The sequence below is a fragment of the Natator depressus genome, chromosome 15, assembly GCF_965152275.1.
Source record: "Natator depressus isolate rNatDep1 chromosome 15, rNatDep2.hap1, whole genome shotgun sequence".
In the NCBI taxonomy this organism is placed as follows: domain Eukaryota; kingdom Metazoa; phylum Chordata; order Testudines; family Cheloniidae; genus Natator; species Natator depressus.
Window position 1 is genome coordinate 1,283,530 of NC_134248.1, and position 18,385 is coordinate 1,301,914.

General features: G+C 49.0%; 1 protein-coding gene and 1 pseudogene across 6 annotated transcripts in view; both read left to right on the forward strand.

Annotated features, from left to right (window-relative positions):
* Positions 1 to 18,385, forward strand: part of MTMR3 (myotubularin related protein 3) — a 249,364-nt gene that overhangs the window by 198,914 nt on the left and 32,065 nt on the right. The gene's annotated exons all lie outside the window — the stretch shown is intronic.
* LOC141999520 (uncharacterized) lies at positions 8,695 to 17,913 on the forward strand (annotated as a pseudogene).

Genomic DNA, 18,385 nt, shown 5'->3' on the forward strand with positions numbered 1-18,385 from the left:
CATTGTGGATCAGAGAACTTCAGTAGCAGTGTCCATTATGCCCATGCGTGCGCTATCTCTCCTGGTGCACGAGGCTAACCCCCCTTACTTCCTTCTCAACTGCCCCTGGCTAGAGATGGAGCAGTCCATTTCCGACAATTACCTTCTTTTACATTTCTATAGCTAGTTAGTCTCCCCAGTCTTAGTTGTAGTTTTTCTCATTTTACTTTCTTCTCAAACAAAACAAAAAGACTTTATTGTTTCCCCCTTTTTCATCAGGGATCCTTCCGCCAACGGGGTATGCCCGGTTCACCGGGCTTCAAGAAGTGTCTCTCCTGCAAAGAGGTTATCCCTGTAGCAGGCAAGCACTCCTGGTGCATATGCTGCCATTGGGAAGGCCACATTCCACAGAAGTATGGTCTCTGCCAGTAACTCAGGCCGAGGTCTTGCAAGGACAGGCAGTTGAGACAGAAGATCATCTTCATGGAGGCAGCCCTCCAGTCCTTCCCGGACCCATGCCAAGAGTCACCTGGCAGACGTGACTCTTCCCCACAGCCCTCAACATCCAAGGACTGTGGGTTGAAGAAATCAGTCACTGACTCCTTTCGTAAGTCATTGAAAAAGATAGTAGGAAGTCCTCAGAGTGAGCCCCAAGTCAGCCTTAAACAATCTCAAGCACGTCGGTACCATCAGCACCAAGACAGTCCCAGCCTGGTACCATGGCTCACAAAAATCTGGAGTGGCAGGTGTCGTTAATATGCCTAAGGACCTGATGGGTACAGGCACAGAGTCAACGGCACCCAATGACAAAGACAGGTGCCAGCACTCCACTAAGAAGACACTGCCATACACATGGTTCCATCAGTACTGTCATCAATGCCCCATACAGCACCGGAGCAGTTGGTGTGGGCAAGATCACCAACCCCCTCAATACCGCCAGTAGCACCGAGTCGGTTGGTGCTGCTGGAATTCTGGCTCTTGAGAGACCTCTATGTATCGGACGTACTGGTGTCTCCTCTTCTCGGGACCGGGACCTCGGAACCGAGTCATCTTCTGGCATGGGAGTCTTCCCCGCAGCCCTGGCATGCTCCTTGAGCAGACCCTCAGACAGCCCCACTGGGTCTTGGAAATTGTTTGCACTGGGTACTCCATCCATTTTATCTCCTTACTCCCTTGACAACACTCTTCCCTCTCCCTCTACAGTGACCCTGCTCACAAGAGTTTAGTACGACAAGAAATAGATAGCGCGATAGAACCAGTACTTCTATGAAGCAAAGGTTTTTATTCTTACTATTTCCTAATACCCAAGATGAAGGGAGGTTGGAGATCCATACTAGACCTCAGAGCACTCAACAAATATGTCAAAGCACAAAAATTCAAGATGTTCACTCTAGTAACGATTATTCCACCGCTGAAACAGGGAGACTGGTTTTTGGCGTCCTCAACCTTTAGGACTCTTACTTTCATATCTCAATCCTGCCGTCTCACAGACGGTTCCTCAGACTTACCCTAGAACATGACCACTACCAGTACAGAGTACTCCCCTTCGGGCTGTCATAAGCTCCAAGAGTATTCTCCAAGGTTCTCTTAGTAGTGGCAATGCACTTATACTCCCAGGGGATCATGATTTACCCCTACCTGGATGATTGTCTCCTCAGAGGCTTGCCAATTCACCAGATCCACAGTAGACTTGGTAATGGAATTGGGCCTACTGATCAATTGCCAGTAATCAACCCTCACTCCAGTGCAGCTCCTGGAGTTCATAGGCACTGACCATGACTCATTACAAGCCAGAACCCTCCTACCTCAGCACAGATTCCTCTCTTTGACAGTACTCATAGAGACTGTTTAAAACAGCCCACAAATGTCAACCAAACACCGCCTCAAACTTTGAGGCATATGACCATGGGCACCGCAGTAGTACCACATGCCAGATTATACATGCGATGTCTTCACTTGTGGTTCAGCTCAGTCTACTGACCAAACAGAGACAGGCTAGACAAACCCCTAGATAAACTCCCTGTCACTACCCACCAGCGTCAAAAACTCCTTGGAGTGGTGGAAAGACCCAACAAATGTCTGCAAAGGAATTCCCTTTTTGCAAACCTCTCCGTCTCTGCTTCTTATCACCAACGCATCCCTCATAGGATCAGGTGCGTATCTAAGTGACCTTACAACACAAGGCAGGTTGTTATCCATGGAGATAGCCCTCCACATCAACTCCCTCGAACTCAGGAGGCCTGCACCCATTTCCTCCCACTGATCAAGGGATTAGACACGAGAGTCCTAACAGACAACATAGCATGTACGTACTGTATAAATCGACAAAGGGGAGCTAGATCACTCTCCCTCTGTGCAGAAGCAATGAAACTATGGAACCGGTGCATCTCCCATGACGTCATACTAGCAGCAGCTTACCTTCCAACACTCAAAATTCAATAGCGGACAGTCTCAGTTGCAAATTCCTACACGACTATGAGTGGGAGATAAACACAGCAGTACTTCATGGCCTATTCAGGCAATGCGGGACACCAAGCACAGAACAGTTTGCCACTTACCTGAACAAAAAATGTCCGTACTACTTCTCCAGAGCAGGGATGAGGCAATGCTCCCTGGGTGATGCTCTCCTTCTCCCCAGGGCAGGGACCTTCTCTATGACTTTTTCTATTCCCCTTACTGGCAAAGGTCTTATTAAAAATAAAAAGAGAAGGAACACACATCATATTGATTGCTCCTACTTGGCTGAGACAGAACTGATACCTTTACCTGTCACAACTCGCGACATGCCTGCAGATCTCTCTGCAATGCATTCCAGGCCGCCTCTCACAAAATGAAGGATGCACTCTAAATCCCACCTGAGAATTCTTCGCCTCAAGGCGTGACTCCATGGCTCAAACGTATAGAGAGCTCTTGCTTGAAGGAGGTACAAGAGGTATTACTATGTAGTAGAAAGTCCTCAACACACCATACTTACCTACAAAAGTGGTCCAGGTTTTGAAATTGGTGTACTTTCCATCTCCCCAACATCCGTCACTCTTCCGAAGATCCTAGACTATGTACTGACTAAAATATTCGGGACTATCTCTCAGTTCACTCAGGGTCCACCTAGTGGCTATAGCAGCTTTTCACCACCAAGTAGAGGGATACTCAGTGTTACCACACCCGACCACTAAACGATTCCTCAGGGGATATAATAAACATTTCCCCCCAACCCCGACATCCTACCCCCTTGTGGGACCTGAACCTGGTATAGAAACACTTGATTAGACCTCCCTTCAAACCCATGGCCACCTGCTCGCTTACACACCTTTCAGTAAAGATGGCCTTTCAGATATCAACCACCTCAGCAAAGACAATAGGAGAAATATCAGAGGGATAGCCGTGTTAGTCTGGATCTGTAAAAGCGGCAAAGAGTCCTGTGGCACCTTATAGACTAACAGACATACTGGAGCATAAGCTTTCGTGAGTGAATACCCACTTCGTCAGATGCATGTAGTGGAAATAGGAGAAATGGCAGCTCTGATGGCACATCTCCCCTACACAATATTTTTTCGGTATGTGTCGGCCACATCCAAAATTCATCCCTAAGGTAACGTCCCCATTCCACATGAACCAATTGATTGATCTTCCCACTTTCTACCCCAAGCCTCACCATGACAACAGGGAGGCTATATTACACACACTAGATGTCAGGAGAGCGCTAGCCTTCTACCTGAATACGACGAAGGCTTTCAGGAAGTATCTCCTAAACTTTTCCTCTCTATTGCGGAAGGATCTAAGGGCTCAGCAGTATCAGCCCAGAGACTCTTCAAGTGGCTCTTGAACAATGTTATCAGATCTGCAACATGACTCCGCCAGATAGTATTTCCACACACTCCATGAGGTTGATCTCCTCTGTCACCTTCTTCAAGAATGTCCCTATCTCAGAGATCTGAAGAGTGACGACATGGGCATCAGTCCACACCTAAGCAGAACATTATGTGATCACTGGGGACTCCGCCTCCGATACCATCTTCCACTCCACAGTATTTTCATCTGTAACTGACCCCCCTGCAAAGCCCCACCCCTCCAGTGGGGATACGGCTCAGGAGTCACCTACAATGGAGCACCCATAGGGACACTACTCGAAGAAGAAGTTATTCACCTTGTGCAGTAATGATGGTTTTTCGAGACGTGTTGTCCCTTTAAGTGCGCCACAACCCACCCTCCTCCCCTCTACTTCAGAGTTCTTGTGTATGACCCTGCGGTAGAGAAGGAACTGAGGGGGATTAGCCCGCATGCACTGACTAGCCTGGTGGCGGGGCATGAGGGGAGACAGCATATATGAGGGCCTAACGGACACTGCTGCCAAAGTTCTCTGATCAGCAGCGCAGGGATGCAAGCACACCTACAGTGGAGCACCTATAGGGGGACGCATCTCGAAGAACCATCGTTCCTGCACAAGGTGAGTAACTTCTTCTCTTTATCTGATAAAGGGCATTGAACAGCCTGAAATATACTCGGTACCTGTTTGTTTGTTGTTTACTATTACCACAGAAATTATGTAGTAGAGGAAAGGGAAGTGATTTGGAAAAACAGGTGATTTTTCCATGACACCCTCTGTTCTGCTTGCTGCAGCATTGATGGCTGGATTGGCAGCCTGACTTATTGCTGAGGCTTACTTTGATTTATATTTAAAGAAATGAGTACTGGTATTCTTTTGATTATGAATGTTTTATCACTCTGGGCAGTTATGGTGCTGTATGGATCACAAAGGAGATTTTCTTATCACCATACAAAACTTATCCATTGCCTACTGCTTCTTTATGTATCAGATGTTCTCTAGATACAATAAGATTTCCCTGGATAAAAATCAGAGACCTTGCCCTAATACTGTTGCAGACATGGGGTAGTTGAAGACGTTGTTAAGGAAGTTGCTGGTTTCATAAAACTTTCAGCTACCAGCTGTTCAATTCTGTTACTAAAAAAGGAATCTCAGTAGTGATTGCCTAATAACTAACTGACCAGTCAGGAAGTTCATTCTGTCTTGGAGAATTTCTCTTAGTATTTCTGAATTTTCATACAAGATAAGGTACATTCATCTCATGTTCACACTGAGGTGTGAAGAACAACTTGTGTCTTTTTAATTCCAAAGAAATGTTGAGAGAACATTGAGCATTGACAGCAACCCCTCTTCTTGGCAGCATGCACCTCAGATAGAGGCTTTTTTTTTTTAAGTGACAACTTAAATTCTGCAGAAACTGATCGTGCCACCAGAGGCATGATAGTGCTGTATACCACAGAGTACTGGCTCTAGTCTTCCCCAGATTCTAGCCTGGTCATTTGGGAATGAAATCGCCTCATGTACAGAGCAGTCCAAGGGAAACATCATTCAGACTATTCAGAATATACAGGGGCAGATTCTCTGTTGGTGTGAACTGGCATAGCTCCATTAAACTAGGTTCACTGGGGGAAGGAGACCAAAGCCCTGAGGTAAGTGGGGACGTGGAATACCGGGAGGAATTACGAGCAGGAGAGCGCCAGAGGGAGGGCTCCTGCCTCACACTGAGAAAGAGGGACAATCATCGAGTTATCTCAAGTGCCTATACACAAATGCAAGAAGCCTGGGAAATAACCAGGGAGAACTGGAAGTCCTGGCACAGTCAAGGAATTGTGATGGAATAACGGAGACTTGGTGGGATAACTCACATAACTGGAGTACTGTCATGGATGGATATAAACTGTTCAGAAAGGACAGGCAGGGCAGAAAAGGTCGGGGAGTTATATTGTATGTGAGAGAGCAGTATGACTGCTCAGAGCTGCAGTGTGAAACTGCAGAAAAACCTGAAAGTCTCTGGATTAAGTTTAGAAGCGTGAGCAACAAGGGTGATGTCATGGTGGAAGTCTGCTGTAGACCACTGGACCAGGGGGATGAGGTGGACGAGGCTTTCTTCCGGCAACTAACGGAAGTTACTAGATCGCAGGCCCTGGTTCTCATGGGAGACTTCAATCACCCTGATATCTGCTGGGAGAGCAAGACAGCGGTGCACAGACAATCCAGGAAGTTTTTGGAAATTGTAGGGGACAATTTCCTGGTGCAAGTGCTGGAGGAACCAACTAGGGGCAGAGCTCTTCTTGACCTGCTGCTCACAAACCGGGAAGAATGAATAGGGGAAGCAGAAGTGGATGGAACCTGGGAGTCAGTGACCATGAGATGGTCGAGTTCAGGATCCTGACACAAGGAAGAAAGGAGAGCAGCAGAATACAGACCCTGAACTTCAGAAAAGCAGACTTTGACTCCCTCAGGGAACTGATGGGCAGGATCCCCTGGGAGAATAACATGAGGGGGAAAGGAGTCCAGGACAGCTGGCTGTATTTTAAAGAATCCAAACTATCCCGATGTGTAGAAAGAATAGTAAATATGGCAGGCAACCAGCTTGGCTTAACAGTGAAATCCTTGCTGATCTTAAACACAAAAAAGAAGCTTACAAGAAGTGGAAGATTGGACAAATGACCAGGGAGGAGTATAAAAACATTGCTCAGGCGTGCAGGAGTGGAATCAGGAAGGCCAAATCACACTTGGAGTTGCAGTTAGCAAGAAATGTTAAGAGTAACAAGAAGGGTTTCTTCAGGTATGTTAGTAACAAGAAGAAAGTCAAGGAAAGTGTGGGCCCCTTGCTGAATGAGGGAGGCAACCTAGTGACAGAGGATGTGGAAAAAGCTAATGTACTCAATGCTTTTTTTGCCTCTGTCTTCACGAAGAAGGTCAGCTCCCAGACTACTGCACTGGGCAGCACAGCATGGGGAGGAGGTGACGAGCCCTCTGTGGAGAAAGAAGTGGTTTGGGACTATTTAGAAAAGCTGGACGAGCACAAGTCCATGGGACCAGATGCACTGCATCCGAGAGTGCTAAAGGAGTTGGCTGATGTGATTGCAGAGCCATTGGCCATTATCTTTGAAAACTCATGGCAATTGGGGGAGGTCTGGGAAGACTAGAAAAAGGCTAATGTAGTGTCCATCTTTAAAAAAGGGAAGAAGGAGGATCCAGGGAACTACAGGCCAGTCAGCTTCACCTCAGTTCCTGGAAAAATCATGGCGCACCTCCTCAAGGAATCAATTCTGGGCACTTAGAGGAGAGGAATGTGATCAGGAACAGTCAGCATGGATTTACCAAGGACAAGTCATGCCTGACTAATCTAATTGCCTTCTATGGCAAGATAACTGGCTTTGTGGATGAGGGGAAAGCAGTGGATGTGTTATTCCTTGACTTTAGCAAAGCTTTTGATACGGTCTCCCACAGTATTCTTGCCAGCAAGTTAAAGAAGTATGGGCTGGATGAATGGACTATAACGTGCGTAGAAAGCTGGCTAGATCGTTGGGCTCAATGGGTAGTGATCAATGGCTCCATGTCTACTTGGCAGCCAGTATCAAGCGGAGTGCCCCAAGGGTCGGTCCTGGGGCCTGTTTTGTTCAGTATCTTCATTAATAGTCTGGAGGATGGCGTGGACTGCACCCTCAGCAAGTTTGCAGATGACATTAAACTGGGAGGAGTGGTAGATATGCTGGAGGGTAGGGATAGGCTAACGGCATTTGGGGCTGTATAAGTATGGGCATTGATCATAGAACCATAGAATATTAGGATTAGAAGAGACCTCAGGAGGTCATCTAGTACAACCCCCTGCTCAAAGCAGGACCAATCCCCAACTAAATCATCCCAGCCAGGACTTTGTCAAGCCTGACCTTAAAAACCTCAAAGGAAGGAGATTCCACCACCTCCCTAGGTAACCCATTCCAGTGTTTCATCACTCTCCTCGTGAAAAAGTATTTCCTAACATCCAACCCAAATCTCTCCCACTGCAACTTGAGACCATTACTCCTTGTTCTGTCACCTGGTACCACTGAGAACAGTCTAGATCCATCCTCTGTGGAACCCCCTTTCAGGTAGTTGAAAGCAGCTATCAAATCCCCCCTCATTCTTCTCTTCCACAGACTAAACAATCCCAGTTCCCTCAGCCTCTCCTCATAAGTAATGTGCTCCGGCCCCCTAATCATTTTTCTTGCCCTCTGCTGGACTCTTCCCAATTTTTCCACATCCTTCTTTTAGTGTGGGGCCCAAAACTGGACACAGTACTGCAGATGAGGCCTCACCAATGTCGAATAGAGGAGAATGATCACGTCCCTCGATCTGCTGGCAATGCTCCTACTTATGCAGCCCAAAATGCCATTAGCCTGCTTGGCAACAAGGGCACACTGTTGGCTTATATACAGCTTCTTGACCACTGTAATCCCCAGGTACTTTTCTGCAGAACTGCCGCTTAGCCAGTCGATCCCCAGCCTGTAGTGGTGCATGGGATTCTTCCGTCCTAAGTGCAGGACTCTGCACTTGTCCTTGTTGAACCTCATCAGATTTCTTTTGCCCCAATCCTCCAGTTTGTATAAGTGACTCTGTACCCTGTCTCTACCCTCCAGCGTATCTATCTCTCCCCCAGCTTAATGTCATCCGCGAACTTGCGGAGGGTGCAATCCATCCCATCATCCAGATCATTAAGCTCAAATATTATTAGCCATAGGATAATCCACACTGGAGAGAAACCCTATAAATGCTTGGACTGTGGGAAGAGCTTCAGTCAGCGCTCAGGCCTTATTAGCCATGAGAGAACCCACACAGGAGAGAGACCCTATAAATGCTTGGACTGTGGGAAAAGCTTGAATCGGAGCTCAAATCTTACTGCTCATATGAGACTGCACACTGGAGAGAGACCCTATAAGTGTTCGGACAGTGGGAAAAGCTTCAGTCGGAGGGCACATCTTATTAGACATGGGAGACTCCACACTGGTGAGAAACCCTATAAATCTGCGGTTCTCAAACTTTAACAACCCGAGGACCCGCCTTTGATTTAAAAATTTTCAAGGACCCCCGCAAGCCCACCGCTCAGCCACAGGCTCCGCCCTCACTCCACCCCTACTCCCAAGCCCCCACCCCTGCCCCTCCTCTTCCCTGTCTCTTTCTGCCCCCTTCCCCCAAGCGCGCCCCATCCCCACTCCTCCCTCTCCCGCCCAGTGCCTCCTGCACACTGCTGAACAGCTGTTTTGTGGCATGCAGGAGTCACTGGGAGGGAGGGGGAGGAGTTGATCAGCGGGGACAGCAGCCCCGGACATGACTCGTTGACCCACTGGAGTACCCTTGCGGACCCCGGACCCCAGTTTGAGAAACCGTGCTATAAATGCCTGTACTTCAGGAAGAGCTTCATTTATTGCTCAAGTCTTAATTAACCATGAGAGAAACCATACAGGAGAGATCCTATAAATGCTTGGACTGAGGTAAAAGCTTCATTCAGCTCTCAGGCCTTATTAACCATGGGAGAATCCATATGGGGGAGAGACCCTAAAAATGCCTGCAGTGTGAGACGTTTCAATGCACCATAAGCCCTTATTATACATCAGAGAACCCATACAGGAGAAGAACCCTATAAATACTTGGATTGTGAGAAAAGCTTTAATCATTTCACATCTGAGAACCCACACAGGAGATAAAACCTGTAAGTGCCTGCACTGTGGGAAAAGCTTCAGTGAGAGCTCAAATGTGGAAACAAGAATAAATGGATATAAACTGGCCATCAGGAAGTTTAGACTTGAAATTAGATGAAGGTTTCTAACCATCAGAGGAGTGAAGTTCTTGAACAGCCTTCCAAGGGAAGCAGTGGGGGCAAAAGACATATCTGGCTTCAAGATTAAACTTGATAAGTTTATGGAGGAGATGGTATGATGGGATAACATGATTTTGGCAATTAATTGATCTTTAACTATTCATGATAAATAGGCCCAATGGCCCTTGATGGAATGTTAGATGGGATGGGATCTGAGTTACTTCAGAGAATTCTTTCCTGGGTATCTGGCTGGTGAATCTTGCCCACATACTCAGGGTTCAGCTGATCGCCATATTTGGGGTCGGGAAGGAATTTTCCTCCAGGGCAGATTGGAAGAGGCTCTGGGGGTTTTTCGCCTTCCTCTGCAGCATGGGGCACAGGTCATTTGCTAGAGGATTCTCTGCACCTTGAAGTCTTTAAATCATGATTTGAGGACTTCAGTAGCTCGGACATAGGTGAGAGGTTTATTGCAGGAGTGGGTGGGTGAGATTCGGTGGCCTGCATTGTGCAGGAGGTCAGACTAGATGATCATAATGGTCCCTTCCGACCTTTAATATCTGTGAATCTATAATGAAGATGTTGAACAAAACTGTCCCTAGAACAAACCCCTGGAGCACTCTGCTTGATACCTGCTGCTAACTAGATATAGAGCTGTTGATCACTACCCGTTGAGCCCAACGATCTAGCCAGCTTTCTATCCACCTTATAGTCCATTCATCCAATCCGTACTACTTTAACTTCTTGGCAAGAATACTGTGGAAGACCGTATGAAAAGCTTTGCTAAAGTCAAGGTATATCACATCCACCGCTTTCCCCATATCCTCAGAGCCAGTTATCTCATCATAGAAGACAATCAGGTTAGTCAAGCATGACTTGCCCTTGGTGACTGTTCCTGATCACCTTCCTCTCCTCTAAGTGCTTCAAAATGGATTCCTTGAGGATTTGCTCCATGATTTTTCCAGGGACAGAGGTGAACCTGACCGGTCTGTAGTTCGCCAGATTCTCCTTCTTCCTATTTTTAAAGATGGACACTACATTTGCCTTTTTCCAATCATCCAGGACCTCACCTGATTGCCATGAGTTTTCAAAGATAATGGCCAATGGCTCTGCAATCACATCAGCCAACTCCCTCAGCACCCTCGGATGCATTGTAAATAGTCCATAACTTGTTCTTTCACTCACCTCCTCCCCATACTGTGCTGCCCAGTGCAGAAGTCTGTGAGCCGACCTTGTCTGTGAAGACTGCAGCAAAAAAAGCATTCCAAATCATCTGTCACTAGGCTGCCTCCTTCATTCAGTAAGAGTCCCACACTTTCCCTGACCACCTTCTTGTTGCTAACATACCTCTAGAAATCCTTCTTGTTCCCCTTCACATCTTTTGGTAGCTGCAGTTCCAGTTGTACTTCCTGATTACACCCCTGCATGCTCAAGCAATATTTTTATACTCTTCCCTGGTCATCTGTCCAAGTTTCCACTTCTTGTAAGCTTCCTTTTCGTGTTTAAGCTCACCGAAGATTTCTCTGTTAAGCCAAGCTGGTCACCTGCCATATTTGCTATTCTTTCTACACATTGGGATGGTTTGTTCCTGCAGCCTCAACAAGGCTTCTTTAAAATACAGCCAGCTCTCCTGGACTCCTTTCCCCCTCATATTAGCCTCCGAGGGGATCCTGCCCATCAGTTCCCCAAGGGAGTCCAAGTCTGCTTTTCTGAAGACAAGGGTCCCTATTCTGCTGCTCTCCTTTCTTCCTTTTGTCAGCATCCTGAACTTGACCATCTCATGGTCATTTCTGCCCAGGTTGCCACCCACTTCTACTTCCCCTACTACTTCTTCCCTGTTTGTGAGCAGCAGATCAAGAGGAGCACGGCTCCTAGTTGATTCTTCCAGCACCTTCACCAGGAAGTTGTCCTCAACAGTCTCCAAAAACTTCCTGGATTGTCTGTGCACTGCTGTCTTGCTCTCCCAGCAGATATCAGGATGATTGAATTCCCCCATGAGAACCAGGGTCTGTGATCTGGAAACTTCTGTTAGTTGTCCGAAGAAAGCCTCATCTACCTCATCCTCCTAGTCTGGTACTCTATAGCAGACGCACACCACGACATCACCCTTGTTGTTCTTGCCTCTAAACTTAAACCAAAGACTCTCAACAGGCTTTTCTCCAGATTCATACTGGAACTCTGATGTTACTGGTAGGCTTCAAACTTACTTTAAAATTGTAAATACAGTAACTCCTCACTTAACTTCATCCAGTTAATGTTGTTTCATGGTTAGGTTGCTGATCTGTTAGAGAACATGCTCGTCTAAAGTTGTGCAATGCTCCCTTATAACGTTGTTTAGCAGCCACCTGCTTTGTCCACTGCTTGCACAAAGAGCAGCCTGTTGGAGCTAGCTGGTGGGGGTTTCAACCCAGGGTGAGTCGGCAGCCCCCCATCAGCTCCCCTAAGTTCCCTTGCAGCAGCTGCCCAGCAGGCTAACAATTGCCGGGCAGTTCAGCTGTCCCTCCCCCCACTGCCCTGTGCTGCTTCTGCCCTCTGCCATGGAGCTGTTCCCAGGAGCCTTCTGCTTGCTGTGCAGGGTGGCGACAGAGGGGTGCTAGTGTCAGGGTGTCCCCCTCCACCCGCTTCTGCACCCCACCTCCACAGAGCAGAGAATGTTGGGGCTTTTTTATCCCAGAAAACTAGGATTCCTGGTTATAATGGAAACGTGTTTTCTCCCTGCATGTGGGTGGTACCTTTTGTAAATCTGGCTACATTCCAATGGCCTTTCCTTTGCTTCTAGTAATGATTGCTGTTTTTTCCTTTCTATATATGAATTTTATTTGAATTAATTACAGAAAGAGCTATCAAAATATACATTTAAAGTGCAGTGTGCCTCCACTCCTCCCAGAGTATATTATAATCTTAGGGTATGGCAAATGTGAAGCCTAAACAGGTTGTTCGAGTTTCTTTAAACATTTAGCATGAAGCAGCCAGTGCCAGCTATTGGTTTGGTCTAGCAGGGACACTACAGTGTTTATTACCTGTAACAATCAGTTGCCACAAATTTAATAGCCCCGGGAACACATTTTAAACAAGTTCATTTCATCTGCCTGAACATGTCTCAGGGTATGTCTACACTGTAGTTAGACATCCATGGCTGGCGCAGGACAGCTGACTCGGGCTCACAGGGCTCGAGCTAAGGGGCTGTTTGATTGCAGTGTAGACACTCAGGCTGCAGCCTGAGCTGTGGGACCTTCCCACCTCACAGTGTCCTAGAGCCTGAGCTCCAGCCTGAGGCCTAGTGTCTGCACTGCAGTTAACCAACCTGGAATCAAAGCCCCGTGAGCCTGGCACAGCCCAGCTGCAGGGTTTGAATTGCAGCGTGGACATACCCTAAGAGAGGTGAGGTCTAGGCCAGGGGTTCTCACAACAGCTTTTTGGTGACCTCAGAGTGCAGCCACTGGTGGCCGCACTGACAATTTTTTCCTAAAATACTTACCGGTAATTAATTTTAGAAAAAACAAATATGCACAGATTGACATCCCAATCATTGTAATGTATATTTGTAGGGTTTTTTGGCAAACTCAATAACAAAAATAATGCTGCCTCCCCCTTCAGCCCCCCCGTCCAGGGCTTAATGGATCCTGGGGCTTGCTGTGAAAAGTGATATTTGTATATTTGTTAATATCACAGCACACTGAGTCCCTACCTGGGAGGCTATGAAAAGTGATAAGTGATATTAACAAACATGCAAGTATCACATTTTACAGACTTTAGTAAGTCTGCTGTGAAAAGTGATACTTGCATGTTTGTTAATATCACTTTTCTCAGTAAGCCCCAGGACCCATTAAGCCCTGCATCGGGGGGCCAAAGAGGGAGGCAGCAGGGGCTAGAGGCAAGGGTGGGATGGATGTGGGGCCCAAGAGCAATGGGGGAGGGAATGGATGCAGGGCCAGGAAGGCAGCGGGGCCTTGGGGGTGGGGTGGGGGTAGAGGGATGGATACATGGCTGTGGGAGGCAGCAGGGGCCAGGGGCGATGGGGATGGGTGAGGAGCCCCACTGTTGTGTGGCCAGAGCCAGAGCCTGATGTCTGTTGCCATGCCGCCAGGGCCAGGGCTCAGTGCCCGCGGCCAGAACCTGGAGCTGGGGATGGGAACTGTGTGGCTGGAGCCAGGGATCGGAGCCTGCGGCCAGGGAGATGAAGCTGTGGGTCAGCGCCCAGGGCTAGTGCCTGCCGCCACACGGCCAGAGCCCAGAGCTGTGTGCCGGAGCCCAGGCATGCGTGGCTGGAGCCAGGAGTCAGCGCTCGCCGCTGCGTGGCCAGGGCCAGGGGTTGGCACCACGTGGCCAGAGCCTGGGAACAGAGCTGTGGGTTGGCGCCGGCTGCTGTGCAGTGGGGGCAGGGGATCAGCACCAGGGGCTAGGCAGGAGTGGCTGGAGACCGGGGCCAGCGCTCACCACCGCACGGCTGGAACCGGGGGCCAGAGGTCGACTGAAGCTCTGCGGCCAGGGGTCAGTACCTGCTGCCCTGCAGCCAGAGCCAGAGGTTGGCGCCCAAAGCCCCATGCTTGGAGCCTGCTCCTGTGCAGCTGGGTTGGGGGTCGGCGCCTGTGGACAGCGCCTGTCATTGCGCAGACGGAGGTCGGGACTGGAGCCGGGAGCCAGCACCTGATGCCACACAACTGGAACCCGGGGCCAGAGGCTGAAGCCCCGCAGCTGGAGTCCAGGGCTGAGTGGCCAGAGCTGGGCAGGAGGGTGGTGCGGGGTCAATACCTGCTGCCCCAGTGTCTGAGCCTGGGGCCGCACGGCCAAGTTCCTGAATTCCCACTACTGGAGCCTGCCACCCAACCCCCATGCCCCCAAGGAGGGTCATGAACTCACCTTGCTCCTGCACCGTTTTGCCCCACCTTTCTCCAGAGGAAGTGCAGGACGGCACATCCAGGAGCAACAAAGCCCTGGTCTACACTACGAGTTTAGGTCGAATTTAGCAGCGTTAGATCGATTTAACCCTGCACCCATCTACACAAGGAAGTCATTTTTGTCGACTTAATGGGCTCTTAAAATCTTTTTCTGTACTCCTCCCCGACAAGGGGATTAGCGCTGAAATCAACATCGCCTCGTCGAATTTGGGTTAATGTGGATGCAATTCAACGGTATTGGCCTCCGGGAGCTATCCCAGAGTGCTCCATTGTGACAGCTCTGGACAGCACTCTCAACTCAGATGCAGTGGCCAGGTAGACAGGAAAATCCCCGCAAACTTTTGCATTTCATTTCCTGTTTGGCCAGTGTGGCAAGCTGATCAGCACAGGTGACCGTGCAGATCTCATCAGCAGAGGTGACCATGGAGTCCCAGAATCACAAAAGAGCTCCAGCATGGACCGAATCGGAGGTACCGGATCTGATCGTTGTATGGCGAGATGAATTCATGCTATCAGAACTCCATTCCAAAAGACGAAATGCCAAAATATTTGCAAAAATCTCCAAGAGCATGAAGGACAGAGGCTATCACAGGGACCCGCAGCAGTGCCGCATGAAACTTAAGGAGCTCAGGCAAGCCTACGAAAAAACCCAAGAGGCAAATGCCCGCTCGGGGTCAGAGCCCCAGACATGCCGCTTCTATGATGAGCTGCATGCAGTTCTAGGGAGTGCCTCTACAACTACCCCACACCTGTATGTAGACTCCTGCAAGGGAGTCTCACACAACAGGGATGAGGATTTGGGGGACAAGGAAGATGACGAGGAGGGGGAGGTTGAAGATAGCGCACACCAGGCAAGCGGAGAAACCATTCTCCCTGACAGCCAGGAACTGTTGATCACCCTGGAGCCAATACCCTCCCAACCTGGGCTCCCAGGCCTTGAAGGCAGAGAAGGCAACTCTGGTGAGTGTACCTTTGTAAATATAATACACTGTTTAAAAGCAAGCGTGTTTAATGATTAATTTGCCCTGAAGACTTGGGATGCTTTCGTGGCCAGTACAGCTACTGGAAAAGTCTGTTAACATGTCTTGGGATGGAGCAGAAATCCTCCAGGGACATCTCAATGAAGCTCTCCTGGAAGTACTCCCGAAGCCTTTGCAAAAGGTTTCGGGGGGGGGCAGCCTTATTGCGTTCTCCATGTTAGGACACTTTACCATGCCAGGCCAGTAGCACGTAGTCTGGAATCATTGCATAAGAAAGCATGGCAGCGTGTGGTCCCGGTGTTTGCTGGCATTCAAGCAACATCCGTTCTTTATCTCTCTGTGTTATCCTCAGGAGAGTGATATCGTTCATGGTCACCTGGTTGAAACAGGGGAATTTTATTAAGGGGACATTCAGAGGTGGCCGTTCCTGTTGGGCTGTTTGCCTGTGGCTAAAAAGAAATCATACCCCCTGTTAGCCACGTGGTGTGGGGAGGCTGAAGTGATCATCCCAGAGGATTGGGGTGGGGGGGGTTAGTTGGGTTTGTGCTACACATTAACCCGAAAACATCAGCCCCTCCTTTTAAATGGCCAATGTGTCTTTTTCAATTTTACTCTCCCTTTTTTTCCTCCCGCAGCTACAGATGTTTCAACGCTGCCACTAGCATCTCTGTCCCAGAGGCTAGTGCAGATAAGAAGGTGAAAAAAATGCACTTGTGATTAAATGTTCTCTGAGCTAATGCAGTCCACCCAAACTGAAAGAGCCCAGCAGAATGCGTGGAGGCAGACAATGTCAGAGTCCAGGAAAGCACAAAATGAACGCAAGGACAGGGGGCGAGAGAAACAGGAGACATGGTGGGATCAAGAGGAAGGGTGGTGGCACCATGATGAGAGGAGGCAGAATGCAAGGCTGAGGCTACTGGAGGATCAAACTGATATGCTCCGGCGTATGGTTTAGGTGCAGGAAAGGCACAGACCGCCACTGCAGCCCCTGTGTAACCAACCACCCTTCTCCACAAGTTCCATAGCCTCCTCACCCAGACGACCAAGAACATGGGGTGGGGCTCCGGACTCCCAGCCACTCCACCCCAGAGGACTGCCCAAGCAACAGAAGGCTGGCATTCAGTAATTTGAAGTGCAGTGTGACCTTGTCCTTTCCTCCTCCCCCACCCCTCCTGGGCTACCTTGGCAGTTATCCCCCTATTTTTGTGATGAATTAATAAAGAATGCATGAATTTGAAACAACAATGACTTTATTGCCTCTGCAAGCGGTTATCGAAGGGGAGGGCAGTTGGCTTACAGGAAAGTAGAGTGAACCAAGGGGGCAGGTTTTCATCAAGGAGAAACAAACAGAACTGTCACACCGTAGCCTGGTCAGCCATGAAACTGGTTTTCAAAGCTTCTCTGATGTGCAGCGCGCCCTGCTGTGCTCTTCTAACTGCCCTGGTGTCTGGCTGCGCGTAGTCAGCGGCCAGGCGATTTTCCTCAACTTTCCACCCCACCATAAACATCTCCACCTTACTCTCACAGATATTGTGGAGCACATAGCAAGCAGTAATAACAATGGGAATATTGGTTTCACTGAGGTCTAACCGAGTCAGTAAACTGCACCAGCGCGCTTTTAAACATCCAAATGCACATTCTACCATCTTTCTGCACTTGTTCAGCCTATAGTTGAACAGCTCCTGACTACTGTCCAGGCTGCCTGTGTATGGCTTCATGAGCCATGGCATAAAGGGGTAGGCTGGATCCCCAAGGATAACTCTAGGCATTTCAACATCCCCAGTGGTTATTTTCTGGTCTGGAAAGTAAGTCCCTTGCTGCATCTGCTTCATGCAGACCAGAATTCCTGAAGATGCTAGCGTCATGTACCTTTTCCGGCCATCCCACGCTGATGTTGGTGAAACATCCCTTGTGATCCACCAGTGCTTGCAGCACCATTGACAAGCACCCCTTTAGGTTTATGTACTGGCTGCCAAGGTGGTCCGGTGCCAAGATAGGGATATGCGTTCCGTCTATCGCCCTACCACAGTTAGGGAATCCCATTGCAGCAAAGCCATCCACTATAACCTGCACATTTCCCAGAGTCACTACCCTTGATAGCAGCAGCTCAGTGGTTGTGTTGGCTACTTGGATCACAGCAGCCCCCACAGTAGATTTGCCCACTCCAAATTGATTCCCGACTGACCGATAGCTGTCTGGCGTTGCAAGCTTCCAGAGGGCTATCACCACTCGCTTGTGAACTGTGAGGGCTGCTCTCATCTTGGTATTCTTGCACTTCAGGGTAGGGGAAAGCAAGTCACAAAGTTCCATGGAAGTGCCCTTATGCATGCGAAAGTTTCGCAGCCATTGGTAATCGTTCCAGACCTGCAACACTTGTGGTCCCACCAGTCTGTGCTTGTTTCCCGGGCCCAGAATCGGCTTTCCATGGCATGAGCTTGCCCCATTGCCATCACGATGGCCAAATTGCTGGGGCCCATGCTTTGAGAGAAGTCTGTGTCCATGTCCTCATCACTCTCATCACCGCGTGTCCATCACCTCCTCGCCTGCTTTTGCAGGTTCTGGTTCTGTATATATTGCATGATAATGCATGAGGTGTTTACAGTGCTCATAACTGCTGCGATGATCTGAGCGGGCTCCATGCTTGCCGTGGTATGGCGTTTGCAGGAGAGCAGAGTTGCAGGGGAAGCGGTGGTTGGATGACCAGTTTTGCAGACCTACTGCACCGTCTGCTGCCAGGACACAACAGCTGAGTGGGCTGCACGCTTTCTGTGGTGTGGTGAGACAAGAGCAGCTGAGCAGAGTTGCAGTGGAAGCGGCCCTGCGAGACCACCAGGAGAGCAGAAGAGCAGAGTGCCAGCAGAAGCGGTGGATGACAATGGTCATATAGAAGACCTGCGAGGTGGAT